This window comes from Marmota marmota, unplaced genomic scaffold, assembly GCF_001458135.2.
Source record: "Marmota marmota marmota unplaced genomic scaffold, marMar, whole genome shotgun sequence".
NCBI classification, from domain to species: Eukaryota; Metazoa; Chordata; class Mammalia; order Rodentia; family Sciuridae; genus Marmota; species Marmota marmota.
The window spans coordinates 7413318-7432854 of record NW_025999949.1 but is presented as its reverse complement, the minus strand read 5'-3'; the positions used below and the strand labels follow the sequence as shown (position 1 = coordinate 7432854).

At 34.6% G+C, this 19537-nt stretch overlaps 1 protein-coding gene across 7 annotated transcripts in view; it reads right to left on the bottom strand.

Moving 5' to 3' along the window:
- The window catches only part of Oxr1 (oxidation resistance 1), a 322826-nt gene that overhangs the window by 143573 nt on the left and 159716 nt on the right, over positions 1–19537 (bottom strand). The window contains exon 1 of one of the 7 annotated variants that reach the window (XM_015486369.2): positions 5590–5858. The exons of the other annotated variants lie outside the window; for them this stretch is intronic. The gene's annotated coding sequence lies outside the window, so the exon portion shown is untranslated. Of the gene's footprint in view, positions 1–5589; positions 5859–19537 lie in introns of those variants that run through there. 7 annotated transcript variants of the gene reach the window in all.

Genomic DNA, 19537 nt, shown 5'->3' with positions numbered 1-19537 from the left:
TAGAATGATTCACTCCAAGTTTGGGCAAGGAGAACATTTCAACTAAAAAAAAAAAAAAAGGTAAATCAGAAGCATTCAAAATTCAAAGCACCTATGTTGCTGGGAAGAAAGGTTAGGAACAAAGTTAATTTTTACATTTAGATACATGAGAGTTGGTCTTCACAGTTTTCTAAAAAGGGGTATCAAAAGAAATATCTACTGCTAACGACATGATGTGAGATTCTGGGCTTTGTGAAGATCAAACTAAAGATAGGGTGACTTAACTGGCCACCTTCAATCTCACCTCCTTGGGATCATTAGGAAGAAAAGTAGGAGTCTCAACTGCAGGTGATGGTATGATGTGGTTAAGAGAGTTTACTGTTCCATCCTCAGATGATTTTTAGAGAGGGTACCAGTGCTGGGAGCCACACCATGAAAAGGGAGGTGAACAAAACCAGAAGCCATCAGAAAGTGACCAGGCTTTAGGTTCTGGTGAGAGGGAGTGAGAGAATTCAGAATGTTAGAGGGGACCCAGGTGAGACTTAAGTTACTATTCTCCTAACTAGTTGCCCTTTACTCTTTTCTACAATCTACTTTCTTTTCAACATCCGGAACGAGCTTCTTACATCATGAATCAGGTCATTCCTCTGATCAAAATACTTCAGTATTTTCCTCTTGTACTTTGGAATACAATTCAAGCTCTTTACCACAACCTCTGTTAGTCTTTCTCCATGCTTCTCGAATTCAACCATATGGGGTTTTCTTTTTTTTCCTTCCACCTTGATATTTCAAACTCATTTCCACTTCTGGGTCTCTGTGCCTGCACTTCCCCTAGACATTCAAACACCTGTCTTTGTCTCTTCATTTCAGTGTTATTTTCCAGAAAAGCCTGCCCTAAACATTTTTGGAATCAGAAGTGGTTTTGTTTCAGATCTTGGTTCCACCCCTTAGGATCATTCTTCCTTTGCTTTGGTATCTTGCTCTGTAAGTGAAGGAGCTACTTGAAAGCTGCTGTAGGGTCAAAAAAAAAAAAAAGTAATCATGAAAGACATTTAGTTGAGAGCTTCTAATTTTATGTTGTCCCAGTGCTCCATATTCTCATTACTATATAATATATCTATCATCATGTTAAATTATTTTATGTATCTATGTTCTTCCTATATTTATTGTGTATTTACACCCATAAGAATATGAATTCTGTCAGTGAAAAAAACCTTGAGAGCTTCTAAGTAGCTACAAAATAAATGATTTGATATTTAATTTAATAGGGGAAAAAAACCCAAGAAGATAAAGCAGGAAGAAAGGACTTTCCAGTAGTCTAATCCTGAACCTTCCACTATCCGTGTCCCCTTGGTCACTTTCAGGGCCTGGGTTTCTGCTTTAGTATGGCTCTGGAACTTTGATTACAAATTTGCTTGTTTTGTAAGGTTATGTGTAAAGTAGGAAAAGCACGTGTCAGGCAGCAGAGGGCAGCAGTGTGTTGACAGAAGCACCTGCAGCTCTAAGACCCACGTGTCCTCTAAATGAATGATCTTCCCACTAAAAGAATGACCTTGTTTTTAAATTTCCCATTACGTCATTGCATCTTGTGATATAAGGAAAGAACTGATGTCTTTGGAGAAAAAAATTGTAAACCATCTTTTTCATTTCTGTAAAAACAGAGTTTTCAATTCAGGGATGAAGAAAACTGTTGTTGCATTTTGATTTCATCCAGGTGGGAAATCAGGAGAACCACAAGAACTGGATGGAGTGTGGTGATGGGAACAGGGTCTCTAGTTCCTAGCTATGTGCTGCTTACTAACTGCATGAACTTGGGAGGCTGGGAACAAGCAGGAAAAGGTAACTTATTTATACCTCTACTGCCTATAAACCTGAGTTAGGTAGTAAAACAGCAAACAGTGAGAGATTAAGTAAACTGCCCACAACCATGCAGCTAACTAGATGAGCCCTGATAGGAAGCTTTCAATTATTTTGTAACATAATAAGTAATTTCTTGGTTTAAAATTAAAAGAGGGATTATATGAGTTTCTTATCAATAAATAAAAATGAAGAACCTAGAAGTATTTTTCTCCTTGCTTAAAAAGTCAGATCTTTAAATATGAAGTTCAGTATTCAGTTAACACAGCATCTGGTAGTTCCCAAGGGAGCTCAAGAGTGTTCGGGAATCCTCTGAGAAGACTGAATTTCTGCTCTATCATCCTGCTTGCTTTTTAAATTTTTTTTTATTTAGAACAATGTTCAGTCAGCCTTTCTTCATGGGTCTATCATTGTGAGCAATTTCTAATCTAAATCATATCTCTCTCTTCTCCTATCTCATTTGAGTACCTTTTACCTTCTCCTCAATTCAAAAATAGTAGTTATAGCCAGCAATTCAGTATTAATGTTTCCATCAGGATACCAACAAGAAAGGGGAAACATGCAGGGAGGGTATACAGAGAGGTTTCTGAGAAAGTGGAGAGGACAAGCCAGGCTGTAGAGTTGGTCTAGGTACAGCAGCAGCTATATGTGTGCATGTGATCAAACAAACTCTGCAGATGATTACAAATCAGTTGCTTTGGCCTGATAAAGGAAATGCAGTCTATTATTTGAGAACATTCTTCATTTAAAATCCATCTTAAAAGAACAACCTATGTAAAGCTTCCCTTGTGTGTTCAAATATAAGTACAGCCACGATAACCAAGCTTTCCCCACCTGAGGCTGAGCTTCAAGTGGGCCAATACTACTATAATGGACTTTGCACTGTATATTCTTAATTCAATCACCCTCCCACTCTCCCCCAGTGACCCATCTCTTCCAGGCTTGTCCCATCTGCTTACAGTTACCACTCAGTATCTCCATTCAAACTTGAATGGACTTAAGTAAGTTATGTCTATCACAATCCAATCATTTCACCTCTGAATCTTCCTGTATTAACACAGGAACTTTTGGAGGACACCTTATATTTAAACCTAATGCATGCCTACATCTACATCTGAGTAGATTTTTATTCATTGTTCATGTCACTGAGTCCTTTCAACCTAGAAATTCTTATCTTTAAGTTCTAGGAAATTTTCTTATATTATTTCTTTGATTTTTTCCCCCTCTCTTTTATCTCTGGCATTTATTTTTAGAATTCTTGTGTGGATGGACTTCCATGAGTGGTTCTCAAATTTCCATATAATTTTCTCTCTTATTTTTAATCCTTAATTCTCCTATCCTACTTTCAGGAAGATTTTCTTCAAAATCCAGCTAGTGTTTGCTGTGTTTTTCATTCATGCAATTATATGTTTAATTGCTTATATTTGTTTTGTTTTCTGGACATTTCTTTTTGTATCACTCTATTCTAGCTTCATGGATAGATTTTGCTCTTTTGAGAAGATTAAGAATGGTTTTATAATACTTCCTCTCTTTACCACATGTATTCTATTCCTTACAATGTTTTTTCTATTTTTCCCCGTTTTTAGTTTCAATATTCTCATATCAGACCTTTCTTTAATAGCTCTCCTATTTAAGAATGAAGCAATATAAAAGCAGGTTGTAATGAGACTTGTTGACTATAGTCTTTACTGTAAAATGCTCTTGTTGAGCTAATTTTTAGGAGAACTCCTAATATCAGTTACTTTCGGTCTCCTGAGTCAGTTTACTTTTTAAAATAGATTTTAAAATGCCCTCTTTTGTTAATGCATTCTGAAATAATATCACCGATTGCTTTTAGGAATTCTGCACTATAAATGTGGTACTTCTCCCTTTTCCCACTGTTAGCCTTAGATTTCTTGAAATTGTTAACCTATTTGTTTTTCAACTTCCAATGTTTTGTTGCTGTGATCTCCTATTTTGTGGTTGGTCCTTTTAGCCTATGTCTCGTTCTTAAAAAATCCTTTCACTGTTATTTTAATTGAGTATGGAAAAGGAAAAGAGTTTACTGGATGCTTTTAATCTGCCATCTTTTACTGGAAATCTTAAGATGAATGAAATGCTTAAGAGAATCTAATTTACTACACTTATAAGATCAATTTATTAATTTTAGAGTGGCTATTTAAGGGTGCAGCAATGATTGGCTTTTTATATTTTAAACTGGTCCCATCAGGCATTTAAAGTGGTTGTTAAAAATTATATAAATTTATTTAAATGTAGTTTGATATATTTAAACAAGTTTAACTAGGTGTATAAATGAGTGTACATTTTGGAGGAATTTATTCATTTTTTTTGGCAAACAGACTGCTAGAATAGAAATGAATAAAATATTGTAATGATTGGCTGGCTGTTGCTCATTATCTCCAACTATTACTAAAATGTTCCTTAGATAAGCCAAATATCTCTATGCTTTCCTCTTCCTTCTCGATTTTCTCTAAGAAACATCTTATTTGTGTCATGGCCACTTCAATAGTGACTAAGACACAGACTTCTCTAAAAATCTCATCACGTGATAAATGAGCGATTCCTTAATGAAATAAGGTTGCTGGCCAAGTGGTAAGCTTCATTTACTTAATTTTGAATGATAGGAAATACAACACAACTATTGCTTAGGATTTTTTTTCATGATATATAGAAAGTGGTATTTTCTCTCTAATTTCACTATTATTAAGATTTACTCATAAACTCAATAATAAATTAGCCTCTTTAACATTAGCAAAGGCTAAGTTAAAAGTTTTTTTTTTTTTAAATGTTGCAGGAATGTTTCTGTTTTATTCATTGTGCTAGCTAAACAGAACACAGAATAAATAGAGGAAGAAAAGCTTCCTTGTCCCCAGGTTATTGCTATTTTTAGCTGCCACACAGAACACTGCTTCGTGTTTAGCTTATTATTAACTCCCACATATTATTATGCTTCTACATAATCTTATTTAATCTAAAATTAATTAATTAATTGGTTATTTTTATTTCTGTCCAAGTGTACAGAATTTGGCCAATACTTGTCTTTCTATACATCTGTGCTCATTTAAAAAATTATCCATCAGTCTTGCTGTCTTCCTCTTCCACTTCCCAGTGCTAGGGATTGATCCCAGAGCCTCCTGCATGCTAGGCAAGTACTCTACAACTGGCCTACATCCCTTAGCCCTTGCTGTCTTCTTTTATCCATTATTTTTATAAACTATGTGATAGCTTTAGAAAATTTACTAGAAACTGGTTGGAGAATGTTAAATCATCTGATGTTTTCCTCTTGCTAGCAATTCTTATAAAAAATCTCTACATTGTTCTCATAATAAATAAATGTGACATGAAACATAATATAATTTCATTTTATTCATATACTCTCATGTATGGAATGAAAAAAAGATACTTGCTTCTAGAAGTTTCAACTAAGGAAATAGGAAAGGAATATAAGAAAAATCAAGCAATGGTAATAGAAATAAGATGAATGTTTAAATTAAAAAAATCATACCATGGAATCAAAATATTACAGATGGCACATATACTAATACTGTTTATTAAAGCCAAAGGTTGACAATTTCTGATACTTTACTTCATAGAAGGTCCACTGTACAAATATCCAAATATGTTGTTTACAGTCTATTTCGTTAATTTCTATGCTTTAGTATCAGGACTCTGCTTTTCCTAACAAATGATTGACATTTCAAGCAAATGAGAAGTTTAAAAAAAATAGAAAAGCATGATTTTTTAGAAACTTACTTCATAGCTTCATGGATATTAGGCATATTTCCTTGGAATTGAGCCTTCTGCAGCAGTAGCTTATCAAGTTCTCTTTCAAATATTCTTGGTATTTCCCTCGGTTTATTTCCATCCTGAATTCTAAATCGTTAAGTACAGAGAGTCTTTGAATAACACCCTTTTTTCTCCATCTTTAGCAGACTATTGAAGTGAGAAGTCTCCACATTCCCTCTTTTCTCCTATGACTAATTTTAAGAAGGTTCTAATGCTGGGTAAGACAGCAGTAGCTAAAAGACTGAAGAAACAAATAAGTGTTTAAGGTTCAAAAGAGCAAGTTATTCATTTACTGAAGGAATGTTCAGGGAAATATTTAGCTTCTGAAATTAAACATTTAGAGGACTAGAGAACATTTAAATATGCCAGCCATGGATTTAGTTTAAGTCTACAACATTTTTCTGAAATAATAAAATATATTGTTTCATCAAAAGGAAATGAAAAGCCGGGCGTGGTGATGCACACCTGTAATCCCAGTAGCTTGGGAGGCTGAAGCAGGAGGATCCTGAGTTCAAAGTCAGCCTCAGCAAAAGTGAGACACTAAGCAAATCAGTGAGACCCTGTCTCTAAATAAAATATAAAACAGAGCTGAGGATGTGGCTCAGCGGTCAAGTACTTCTGAAGTCAATACCCAGTACCAAAAAATAAAAAAAAGAAAGAAAGAAAGAAATGAAAAAACGATATAATGTTTTACTGACTATTAAAAATGTAGGTGAAGATGTGGAGAAATTGGAACCCTTGTCCACCAGTGGTGGGAATGTAAACTAACACAATCACTATAGGAACAGTATGAAGTTCCCCCCAAAATGAAAAAAAAAAAAAACCCTGAACTTCCATAGGGTCCAGAAATCTCAATAATGGATCTATATCCAAAAGACTTGAAAGCAGGGTTGTGAGAAAACTTTTATACTATGCTGATAGCAGCACTATTCATAAAAGCCTAGTGGATCCAAATGTCCACCAACAGGTGTGACTAGATATACAGAATGCAGTATATATAAGTACACCAGAATATTATTCAGCCTTAATATGGAAGGAGATCCAGTCACATACAACAACATGGTTTAACCTTGAGGACATTATGTTTTTTTAAGGGAAAAAACATCACAAAAGGATAAATGCCATATGTTTCCATTTCTATGAGGTATCTAATCTAAAGTATCAAATTCATTGGAATGAAAATTAGACTGGTGGTTCCCAGGGACTAGGTGGAAGAGGAAAACAAGATACAGTTTAATAGGTATTGAGTTTCCGAGTTGCAACGTGAAAAAGTTCCAGAGATTTGTTTCACAACAGTGTGAAAATACTTAATTCTAGTGAACTGTATATTTAAAAATGATTAAGACTGTGGAAAAAAAAGATTTAATGCTCTAAAAGATAGTTATTTAAGTTATTCTCTGCCTATGTTCTGTGTAGTTAGAGTTACAATTACTGTTCAATCATACACAGGAAGAAATACTGATTATCAGTATACATTTTCCAACCTAAATCATGAGTGGTGATTTTGTGCAGCTGGCTGGAAGTGGATGGCCAATCAGAACACACACTTCTGCTCTGAGTCTAGGATGGTAAGAGCTTTCAGGCTGGTGCCATGAGACCAGTGAGACATCTTGGAGTTCAAACCAATCATTGCTACCCCAAACATCACAGTATGTAAGAACTGAACAGATCATGAAGGTTCAATGATATAAAATCAAACACATATAGCATATTGATGGGACCATAACTCAGCCTAAATTTAAATCCTGATTACCCCACCCAGCAACTATGTAGTTTTAGACACATTACTAAACCTCTTTAAACTTTTAAGTTTTCTTTCTTGTTTTTGTATTGTGCAAGGGTAGTAACTACCTGTGGAGTTTTACCTGTGTAGTAACCACCTGGGGAACAATGTATTAGATGAGGCATGTGAATGCTTACTACTATGCCTGGCCCTAGTAAATCTTGGCTATTATAATAACATTTTTGGAAGAGATGTTTGAAGATAGAGCTTTTTTTTTCTCAATATTCTGAGGGATAAAGCAAAATCAAAATACTTTAGTCAATCTCTATAGTTGGTTTTTATAATTAATTTGCTTTCGTAGATTATTTGATTCTTTCAGATATTTCACTTTACCAAGGCTACCTTCAAACTCTGTGACATCCTGTGAGGGGCCAGAGAGTTCAGAGGCAGCAGAAAGAACAATAGATTCTGAGTTATGGTATGAGGGGGTAGTTTGCTGTTATACTTGCTATGTTACACTGGGCACAAGTGTAAACTTTACATTTTTAGGTGAGTCTCCTCACTTACAAGACTAGATTAATTTTTACTCAAATATTGAAAGGAAGCTCAATGTGAACAATTGTAATCTTGCTTGTGAAAAACTCAATCCTCACATTATACAATGTAAAGACTAAGTTCTTTAGACTTATTTGATAATTAAAATGTATTCTTAAATTAAGAATCAAATAGATGTATGATGTGTACGATTAGTATCTCCTCTTCACAAATTCACTGTCTAAGGGAAAAAAGTGGAAGTCAATCACATGCAGGATCACCATCATGAATGAAAAAGTCTGTACATTTTTTTTTGTACATTTGTTTTTGATCCACACATTGAAAGTGCAAAATAATATCAACCCTTAGTTGCCTAATCTAGCAAATTAGTTTTGGAAGAGGCTACTCTAAAACCTCCATTCTGATCACTGTATTTCTCAGTTTCCTACATACTTTGGGCCTTTCAAACAGAGACTGAAATGAGATTCTGAATTATTTACTAATAGTCATTTTTCGTTTATGGAAATAGGTGCAACATAAAGATGGAGCAATAGTTGTGTAAGGAAATCAGGTCTGCTCAACAGTCCTCCATAAGGGTTCATGAGCCCCAAAACATAGACATGACACTCAATTTTAGCCATTAAAAATCATTAAATATCATGATTGAAGGATAATGTAAAATAATAGCTAACCTTTGATTTTTGATTATTTTTTATGTGATGCCTCTAAGAAATGTGTGGACAGTTTAACTTAATATGTACAATAATTCTGAGATACATATTATACTGAAGAAAACTGAGGCTCAGAGAGGAAAGGAAACTTCCCTAAGGTCATACAACTAATAAGTAATTTTACCAACATTTGAGCTTAGGCCATTTGGCTCCTGAGTCAGCAAGCTCAGTCCTAAGACTTTCCAACATCCTTCCCCAGATGCTCATGGATAACCTGATGTGCAGAAATGGGCACTTTCTTCTACCACTTTGGCATATGTTTTTCTACTCATTTCATTTAGTCTGAAACGCATGGTGCTTTATTTAGACAGGCGTGGGAAGTAGCAAGGGTAGGGCAAACTTGGGGCCTTAGGTAAGATGAAAAGATCCAGAGGAAAACCAGAAGTTTGACATAAATCAAAGGTGAGGAGTTTCAAGTGTCAAGGAATAGCAATTACAGGGTTTCACACAGGAAGAGATGAGTTTCAAGGAGGCAAAACACAGCCATAAATGAGGAATTACAACAAGAGCCAGGCAATAAGACAGAAACGTGGCCTGAGGCAAGCCAGGAACACAAAGTCAGTTCAGATAGCCTAGAATCAAAATAGTTATCCCTAGAGACAGGCTAAGGAGGAGGGAGTCAAAAATTTCAGGAGTTATGCAAGGGCAGTCCAAATCAGGAATATAGAAGGTGGCATTTATTTTAGAAGAGCTTGGTATATTTTCATCTTAGAAAAGAAACTGAAAATGACTATCTAGGTGGTCAAAGTCGCCACTGTAGTACTGGGCGAATTAAGATAATAACAGGAACAGGGTCAAGAATAATTTGGAAGACTCGGACAACACTGTTGGTAAGAATAACACACCATGTGAACACTATGTAAACACTACAGATGAATATGTCACTAGGTATGCTAAGTATTTGGATAACAAATGAATTTAGTTAGTACTTTGATTCCAGAACTTATATGCAAGGAGGACAATAAAATTAATCTATTTTTCGAGTTTGCAATGATCCATTTTACAACCACATTATGTCCAGAAGTTGTTTTTCTTCTGGTATTTTCTGTCACATTTTTACAATTACCCACAGAAATGAACTCCAAAGTAAATTCTGAATTACTTTAAATGTTGATAAAGAAGATATGCTGTGTATAAGAATTTGCCATGATTTGTAGCCCTCACTCATAGAACTATGAATATTCTCCATATGAACTCATTACTTTGCAAAGTAAACAAAGTCCAGCTACTTTCTATCAGAATTAATACATAGGTATCCATGTTAACTTATATGTGGGAACATTAACTGACAGGAAAGTTATGTTATCAATACCAATATTGTTCTTTAGGAAATTAGGCTGTAGCTGTGTAGTCAGGAGACAGAATAGAACATAAAGAATAGATTTGTTGTAAAGTTGATAACACTAAGTTATCCTCATAAAGGTTGCAATTGCTGGAAGCAGCTACTAACTTAAGGGCTGGAGAACAAAGTGAAATTAAAAATACACAAAGGTTCCCAGTGGCTCGGGAGGCTGAAGCAGGAAGATCATGAGTTCAAAGCCAGCCCCAGCAACAGTGAGGCGCTAAGCAACTCAGTGAAACCCTGTCTCTAAAATACAAAGAAGGCCTGGGGATGGGACTCAGAGGTCGAGTGCCTCCGAGTTCAATCAATCCCCAGTACAGAAAACAAACAAACAAAACCCACAAAGCCTTATAGAGAATGGAGCCTGCATAAGACTGCAGATAAAATATGGGACATACAGTTAAAAATGCAATATTGGGAACATATTTATACCAAGTGATTATTCATTATTATTTATCTGAAATGCAAATTTAACTGGGTGTCCTCTGTTTTTATTTGCTGAATGTGAAACCCCTACCTTTGAGAGGCCATAACCCAGAGCTCTGCAGCTCTACAGAGGGGCACCTGCCAGCTGACATTGGTATTTCTGAACAAGAGACTGAAATAGGTCTGGTTCTGCAAATCTTTGAAAAGTTCACATTGGAATCAGTGGTCCCTGCTGGAATAAATCTGGAAAGATCCTCAAAGGAATCTGTAAAACGGACAAGAAAACAAATCCTTTCCTTTCAGTCTGCAGTCTCCCTCTGGTGCCCTCTATTGGCAGAATCTAGCAGGTAGTTGCTGGCAAAACAGAAATTAAGAGACTCAGACCCAGCATCACAAAGCTTAGCAGGGAAGGGTGGGTTTGAATCAGAGAGACAATGTAGAAATAATGTACCAACATTTAAAAAGGAAAATCATGTAATTCAATTGTTCATATAGTTGAGAAAATTTGCTGATGATTAATTGTAAACTATTAGTAAAAGAAGTGTTTCATACATTTGATGATTTTCTAGAGAATATTACGAATTCTCCTAAATAAAAATTTTTTTTTTAAAGTTACTCCTTTCCCAGACTCTGGCAATGTAGCTCAGTGGTACAGGGCTTGCCTAGAATGCCTGAGGCCCTTGGTTCAATCCCCAGCATTGCAAAACAAACAAACAAAAACCCCCAAACAACAAACAAACCATACAAAGCGTGTATATATGAAAATACATAACACAATATTTTGGACGAAAATTCTTATGGTTCTACTGGCTTGAAATGTAATTTCAATTTGTAAAGTATTCACAATTTTATTTATATGGTATGAGCACTCTTTCTAAATATATGTTGTCTCATCAAATTTAAGAATTTCCTTCCTAATGTCATCATGGGTGATTAATCATTATACTCATTACTTTAAATAATAAATCATTTATTATAGCACCCCAAAGACATCCTCAACAGACTACTGCCTAAATAATAATTTTATATGCATTTTTTTAGATGTTGATGGGCTTTATTTTATTCATTTATTTATATGTAGTGCTGAGAATTGAACCTACTGCCTTACACATGCTGGGCAAGTGCCTTAACACTTAGTCACAACTCCAGCCCCTAAATAATATTTTAAAAAATCATCCCAATTATGTATTTGCATCTCTTCTGTTTTCCATTTTATATGTTATATATACAACATAATTATGTTTTACTCTGTAAAAATCTTTGGAAACAGAATATTCCTTTCCTAGGTCTTCACAATTCAGCCTGTGGAACCAAATTATTTATATAAATATATATTTTAATTTACTTGCTTAACATTAAAAGCACAAATTATTGTAAAATTGTATATGTTACTAATACACATAATAATATTTTTAAGTTTTCAAAACATTACTCTACATAACATAGATTTAATTATTTTCATTAAAGTACCACATACAATTTAGAAAATTTAGAAGAAATTTAAAAAGATATAAAAAAGAAAAACAAACAATATTACCACTCTCAGGAAAATCATAATTAATGTTTCCATGTATTTACTTCCAGGATTTTTTTTCAATTTTTAAAACCATATTTGTGACCAATTTTATCTGCAAAGTTATATACAGCTTCCCTCTCAAAAGGGTATTTTTCTGTGATATTAAAACTTTGTGTAAAATTAATAAACATGGACTTAATAGTCTTTGAATGGATGAGCCATAATTTACTTAAACACTATTAACAAAACATTACTATTTTTAAAAACACAATCTCAGTTTTTTTTTTTTTTTTGTGTGTGTGTGTTTTATAAACAACAGCTCTCTCCTCTATCACTCTCAGTTATCACTATTTGTTGTTAATGGATATGTAGCTCTTTTCCAATTTGCCATTTCTAATCTGCCAAGGGTTAAGAAATCATATAATCAAATGTGTTAAGACTAAATAAATTCAGAGTTAATGTGCTATAAATGAGCATTTATAGTCTTCTGAGAAAAATACATCAGCTTTGGCACATAAATGATGTGCCATTCATTTCAGCAAATTAATTCCTACTCTTATTTTTTTAAAAAAACACATTCCTCCAGTTTCCTGAATGAACCAAATTGATTGTTATTAAATTTATCGCATGTCAACAAATGTGATTTCACTAAGTGAGCTATTTACGCCTACTTTGTACCTTCTGGAGTGCCTAAAACAGGCTTGAGTGTTCACATGTCCATTAAAACAAGGGATGAATAAGTGACCAAAATCACAGAATTTAATGTAGGCATGAAAACACTACCAACGCCTGTGAAACATACTCAAGCTTATCAGCCATGGAGGATCTGTGTTCTTTTCTACATGATCAACTGAGTGCAAATTTATTTAATTATAGTAATGCTTGGGAGGATAACACAAAAAAGAACTATTATTAGAAGAAATTTTCACAATGCTTTGTGGAAAGTGATTTAGCAATATGGATCAAGTGCCTTTAAAATCTTCCCACCTTTTAAGGACTCTATTCTAATAATTCAAAAAGCAGATGAAATGTATGTACAAAGACATTCATAGTAGCATTATTAATACTATCCCACTGGAAATTCTGAGCATAAACTATTAGCAACATGGTGAATGAATTTTGGTACTTCTATAATTTGATTAAGGCAAACATAAAAATGATATTTATAATATAATCTAGAAAGTGTGATAATAATAACCACACTTTAATGATATTAGAAAAATATGTTTATCTGGTTAAAAAATGTAAAACTGCCCAAATATGTTAATAGAAGGAAAAGTCATGTAGAGAAAAGTCATAAAAGAAATACATCAAATTCTTTTTTTTATTAATTTTATCTTATTTTTTACACAAATGGAGCACAACTTTTAATTTCTCTGGTTGTACATGATATAGAGTCACCTCATTTGTGCAATCATACTCATACATGGGGTAATAATGTCCGTCTCATTCCACCATCTTCCCCCCTCACACAAACCCCACCCCTCCCCTCCTGCACTCTGCTCATCCAAAGTTCCTCCATTCTTCCCTTGCTCCCCTTACCCCCCCATTATAGATCGAATTCACTTATCAGAGAAAACATTTGGTCTTTGGATTTTTGTGATTGGCTTACTTTGCTTAGGAAGATATTCTCCAACTCTATTTACTTGATCCATTCATCTACTGAAGGGCATCTAGTTTGGTTCCACAATTTAGCTATTGTGAATTGTGCTGCTATGAACATGCTATGTCACTGTAGTATGCTGTTTTTAAGTCCTTTGGGTATAGATCAAGGAGTGGGATAGCTGGGTCAAATAGTGGTTCCATTCCAAGTTTTCTAAGGGATCTCCATATTGCTTTCCAAAGTGGTTGCACCATTTTATAATCCCACCAGCAAAGAATCAGTGTACCTTTTTCCCCACATCCTTGTCAGCACTTATTGTTGCTTTAATTCTTGATCATTGACACTCTGACTGGAGTGAGATGAAATCTTAGTTTTGATTTGCATTTCTATAATTGCTAAAGATGTTAAGCACTTTTTCATAAATTTGTTAATAGACTGTATATCTTCTTCTGTGAAGTGTCTACTCATTTCCTTAGCCTATTTGTTGATTGGGGTATTTGTTTGTTTTGGTGTTAAGTTTTTTGAGTTCTTTATATATCCTGGAGATTATATGCTCTATTTGATGTGCCTGTGATAAAAATTTGCTCCCGTTCTGTAGGCTCTCTCTTCACCTCGTTGATTGTTTTGAAATGCACCAAATTCTTAATGGCTACATCTGGTTAATGGAATTATGGTTGATTATTTCATTATTTATATTTTTTAATATTTCCCAAACTTAATAAATGTGCTTTAAAAAATAAAAAATAAAGACTACATGTTTTAAAATGTTGGAATCTAGAACCCACGGTAACTACAGTAGAAGCATACATTTTGTTTTCTATCCATGATAGTGTGCACTTGGACAACCTGGTACACATATTGGAAGAATTGGGCAGATGTCCCTCAGTTTGGTGGACAGTAGGTTAAGTAGCCTCCTTTCTTCAGAGGCTATGTACCACGGTCTGCTAATCTCTCCTCCATATTTACATTCAACTTCTATTGTGATAGAGGGTTTAACTAAAAGATCTTATCACCCAGACTCACTAGTTCCAGGTGTAGCCATGTGTTTAGACCAATGACATGAATAATGACAAATGAAAAGAAGCAATAGGGAACTTTGGGGTCATGTTTCTACAAAGAAAGTTCTATGGCTACTTAGCAGATTCTCCCTTTTCCCTGGCTGAAAGGCAGATGATGCAGGGGGTATTAGAGAAGTTATTTTAAATGGTATTGAATATTAAACTGGATTCTTTAATATTAAAGAATCTAGAATTCTTTAATATTAATAATATTAAATCACTATATTTAGTAGCCATTCCCCAACATTATTTAATATTAAAGAATCTAGAAGAAGTATCTAGCCTTGATACTAGAAAACCTGCCAGGAGGTCACTTAGTTCCAAATTGTTGTGAGGGACAAAAATAAAGTTTTGGGGGCCTTTATTATAGCAGAGAAATTAGGATAGTAATTATCACTGTTTCTATCTAGCAGAAGCAGCTGGGTTTAGTTGATTACTTTTAGAAGATTAGATCACCACTAATTATCACAAAATTAAAATCACTATATTTAGTAGCCATTCCCCAACATTTAAATATCTTAAATAACCAATTCTATAAGCCAATTAATATAGCTATTTGCAAATGGAGAAAACCATGATACTTGAAACCAGATGTCTCAGAAGCCATATGAGGTTCTTTGAAGAATGAATGCCTTTTTTCTTCAAATAAAAAAAAAATTTATTAAAACCCATATAGCTCAGCCCCAATTGATGGAGAAGACTGAATGAATTTATTCATCAGGAAAATATTGGAAGTATGTTGAGGTCACATGGTTTCTGATCAGTGCTGAAATGAGAATTAGGTTCTCAACTATTCACAATAGAATTCCAAACCCCTCAGATTGGACATCATAATGTCTTACTTAAGATGTCTTATTTAATGTCTTAAAATGCTGTACTACATTAAAGAAGTAACAGCAACAGAGTACATTCAAACATTGAAAATGGCTTTGCTTGAAGTACTAATGGATATATATGCAATCTATTTTAGTTTTCCTGTTTCTCATTATCTGAAAACATTAGAAAACAATGTATGCAGAAAGTTAGTATTTGACCAATGCTTCTAAATTAACAGAATCATCACTGAATATAGTATCTCAATTAAGCAGACTTTTTTTTTTACAATATTACACTCAATAAATAAATATTTGCTTAAATTTAATTTGTGAAAGTGTAAGGTAAACCTCAAGCTTCCTTTTTCCCCAAAATATATATGATACATATAATATATGATATGTATTTATAGATTTGATACAGCTTTGATTATTAATTTTATGTGTCAACTTGAGTAAAAAACAGGGCATCCAGAGATTTGGCCAAACATTATTCTGTGAGTGTTTGCCTGGATGGGATCTTGATGAGATTAACATTTGAACTGGTTGACTGGGTAGAGTACATTGCCCTCCTAGTGTGTATGTGCCTCATCTAATCAGATGAAGACTTGGAGAAAACAAACAGTAGGAGAGAACTCTTCCTGCCTGAGGATGCCCATATTTCTGGCCTTCAGACTTGAGCTGACACCTCTTCTTTCCTTTGGACTCAAGTAAGTTTTTTTTGCACTAGAACTGACATCATTGACTCTCCTAATTCTCAGGCTTTCAGAATCAAGCTGCAATTACACACTGGCTCTCCTCTGCTTCCATTATGCTGGCTGCAGATCTTGGGACCTCTCAGCCTTCCTAGTTATGAGAGCCTATCCCTTCTCTCTCTCTCTCTCTCTCTCTCTCTCTCTCTCTCTCTCTCACACACACACACACACACACACACACACACATTCTCCCCTTTCTCCCCCAGTATATTACTATTAGTAAGTTTTGGATTTGTTTGGGACTTGATCTTCCTTTTTGTCTATTTCTTCCTTTTGGAAGAGGAATTTTTGTCCTAGGTTTGTCCACCATTTTATTTTGCAAGAATATAACTTGCCCAGTTTCTCAGCTTCATAGTTGGAGAGTAATTCGGTATCAGGATGAATTGTAATATGAATGATCTGATTTAGATGACATTTAGATGAAGCTTTAGACTTTAGAGTTGATAGTGAAATGACTCTTAGTGTTGTTGGGATGGAATCAATGTATTTGGCATGTGAGAGGAATATGTATTTTGGGGGTCGGGGCAAAATGCTATGGGATTGAATCATATTTTCCCAAATTCATATGTTGAAGCCCTAACCCCTAATGTGATGGTATTAACATGAGCAGCCTTTGGGAGCTAACTGGGTTTAGATGAGGTCATAAAGGTGGGGCTCTCATCATGCACACCAAGGAAATATGACAGCTTGTCCCCTCCTCACCCATCCCCCATGAGGACACAATGAGAAGGCAGTTATCTACAAGCTAGAACGAGAACTCTCCCAGAACCTTACCATGCTGGCTCCCTGAAATCTGAGGCTCAAATTCTAGACTCTGAGAGAAGAAATTTCTATTATTTAAACCACCCTGTCTATGGTATTTTTTTTACAGCAACAAGAGCTGATGAATACAAAAACCAATGCTCCCCATGTAGCTGGCTTGACCTTCAAATTAGAAATAGAATCCATGACTCAAGGTTAAGATAATTGGCATTACTCCATATCCAGCTGCTTTATTGGAATATAAAGTGTTCATTTAGGCCAAACATCAGGATTTTTGTTTGAGATAGGAAAACTTGTATTCTTCTTTGCTGAATGTGAATGAGATACCCTGTAGGAGATTCAGGTTCTCAACTACTCACAAAAATAGAACTCTAGGAACTTTAGATTGGATACCTTTAGCATAAGAAGCCTGAATGTGAAAAAGTTAGCCATCTCAGGACTATAAAGCAGGAAGTCTGCACAGAATAGAACAAGAACCAGAGAAGCAGAGTCAGGAAATGCAGAGAACATGAAATGGGTCCTTCTCATGCCCTCTCAGTAGACAGGTTCGGCCTCATGTTAAGTCTCTTATCTAGGGATTTTCAGCACATGTGCCTAGGAATTTTTCTTTATTTGTTTAAATCCATTTGAGATAGATTATCTGTTACTTATAACCAAAATCATCCTGTTAGGAAGAAATTGAGGCAAATTCAAGGCTTAAATCAATCTGATTTCATCTCATACTTCTAGTAACACCAATCCCCTCCCTTAATTTTTTCTTTTTCTCTGTTTTGTTTTATATAATTAAGTAATTTTAGTATATTGAATTTCATAAAGCCCTACACACCTTTCTTGTATTGCATAGGACTATGATTGAAAAGAAGCATTAATGCTCAGTCTACTTTGAGTCAGGTATTTAATGTACTCTATTTTATTTATTTAAAAACCAAAGGTAGGTTTACCAAAGACATATATGGGAAATGAAGCTCATGGAGACAAGATCCCCAAAGTCATACAGCAATTAATACAGCTGCTGGGGCTTGAAGTTCAAGTTCCTTTCCTTATATCAGATTGCCTTAGATGAGTAATAAAATCAAGATAAATAAAAACAGGCTTATGAAAGTACTGTCTATTATGTGAGTTGTAGAAATTTGGCCACCCTGCCTCAATTGATTTGTCTAACATTTTAAGAATAGCAATTGTACTTTGGAAAAATTGAGAATTTTCCAGATCATGTTAAGATAACTTAAATGTCTCCAAACTAAGACATATTTCATTGACTATGAAAAAGAAACAAACAAACAAAAAACCTTTGTGCTAATTTGAACAGTTTGACAACCAGTAACTACTTTCTCTCAATTTTTAGCCTCAATAGGTACCATGTGTCTCAAACGATGCTTTATCAAAGAGCTATTTTCAGATTTTTCTCCTATCTCTCCAAGCTCATCAGAGCCCCACAGTTCAAATCTAGCTCTATTGTTAAAGCATGATTCTTGGTCATTCTTCTGCTTTTCTACTGTAATTTCTACTTTGATTTTTTTTTTTTTGGCACCATTCTTTCCCATAATGATCTCTTTCCCCTGCAGGTGGAAGCCAGCCCCTTTGCTTACTTTTCTATCATTGCTTTCTAGCATGCATAGAAGTTCAAGTTTCCCATTTTTTTCTCTCTCAACATCCTGTTTAATGCTTTCCTTTTTGAAGTTTCCATTCCCTCCCCTCTCAGTCTCCACACTGTCATTAATCCTCCTTCTTAACTGCTCATGTTGACAACCTCATACATAGCAAAAATATGTCTAAAGGTATTGGAAACCACTAATTGATCATATCAAACTGAGCTCTATGCAATACAGACATTGCAAAACAATTGGCTATGCACTTCCACGTAGTCAAGAATATCTTCAAGAGGGGAAAAAAATCTCAAGTCTAGAAATACAGACACAGAGGAGGCAGCATTAATGAATGTCCTGAATGTCAAAGTCAGAGAACACAAGGAAGCACAACTGGATATTATTGGATTTATTGTTCACATAAAAGTGGATGATAAAAATGTGAGCATGAATCACGGCTGGGGGTCAAACTCAGATCAAACTATCAAAGCCACACCATGACAGTATGCTGACAAGAATGCAGTAGCTGTGAAAATTATGTAAGGCCACATTCAGCTGCTACGTGTTCTGCTTATTTCAAAGCATTTGCACCTAGAGATATAAATAATAAGCTATTTACCTTGGTAAAACAAGATATCCCACATAGATATTTAATGTTTGATTAAATAAAGTGAAAATATACATAGACTAAGAACATTTCACAGTTTTATAGCATTTTTTGATTTCATAACAGTTTAGGATTAATTTAAATGGACAATGTCATCAAACTACTCAAATGTGAAATATGATTTACTGAAAATGATTTTAGTGTAGAATGGTAGAATATCACATTGAGAGTACTGATGTGAATGTCAATGAAAAATTTATATGATCTTTGCTATCATTTCTTTTAAATTAACCAAATTAGCAAAACAAACAAGACAGAAATCATTTAATACTGTTTCAGCAAGACTAGATCCTTGTGGAGTTATAGGATCTTGAATCTCAGAAAGTGGTTTGGAAAGATGTCTTAGGCTGGCAACATAACATACAGCACAGATATTTTTACCACTTACCATTTAGCATGC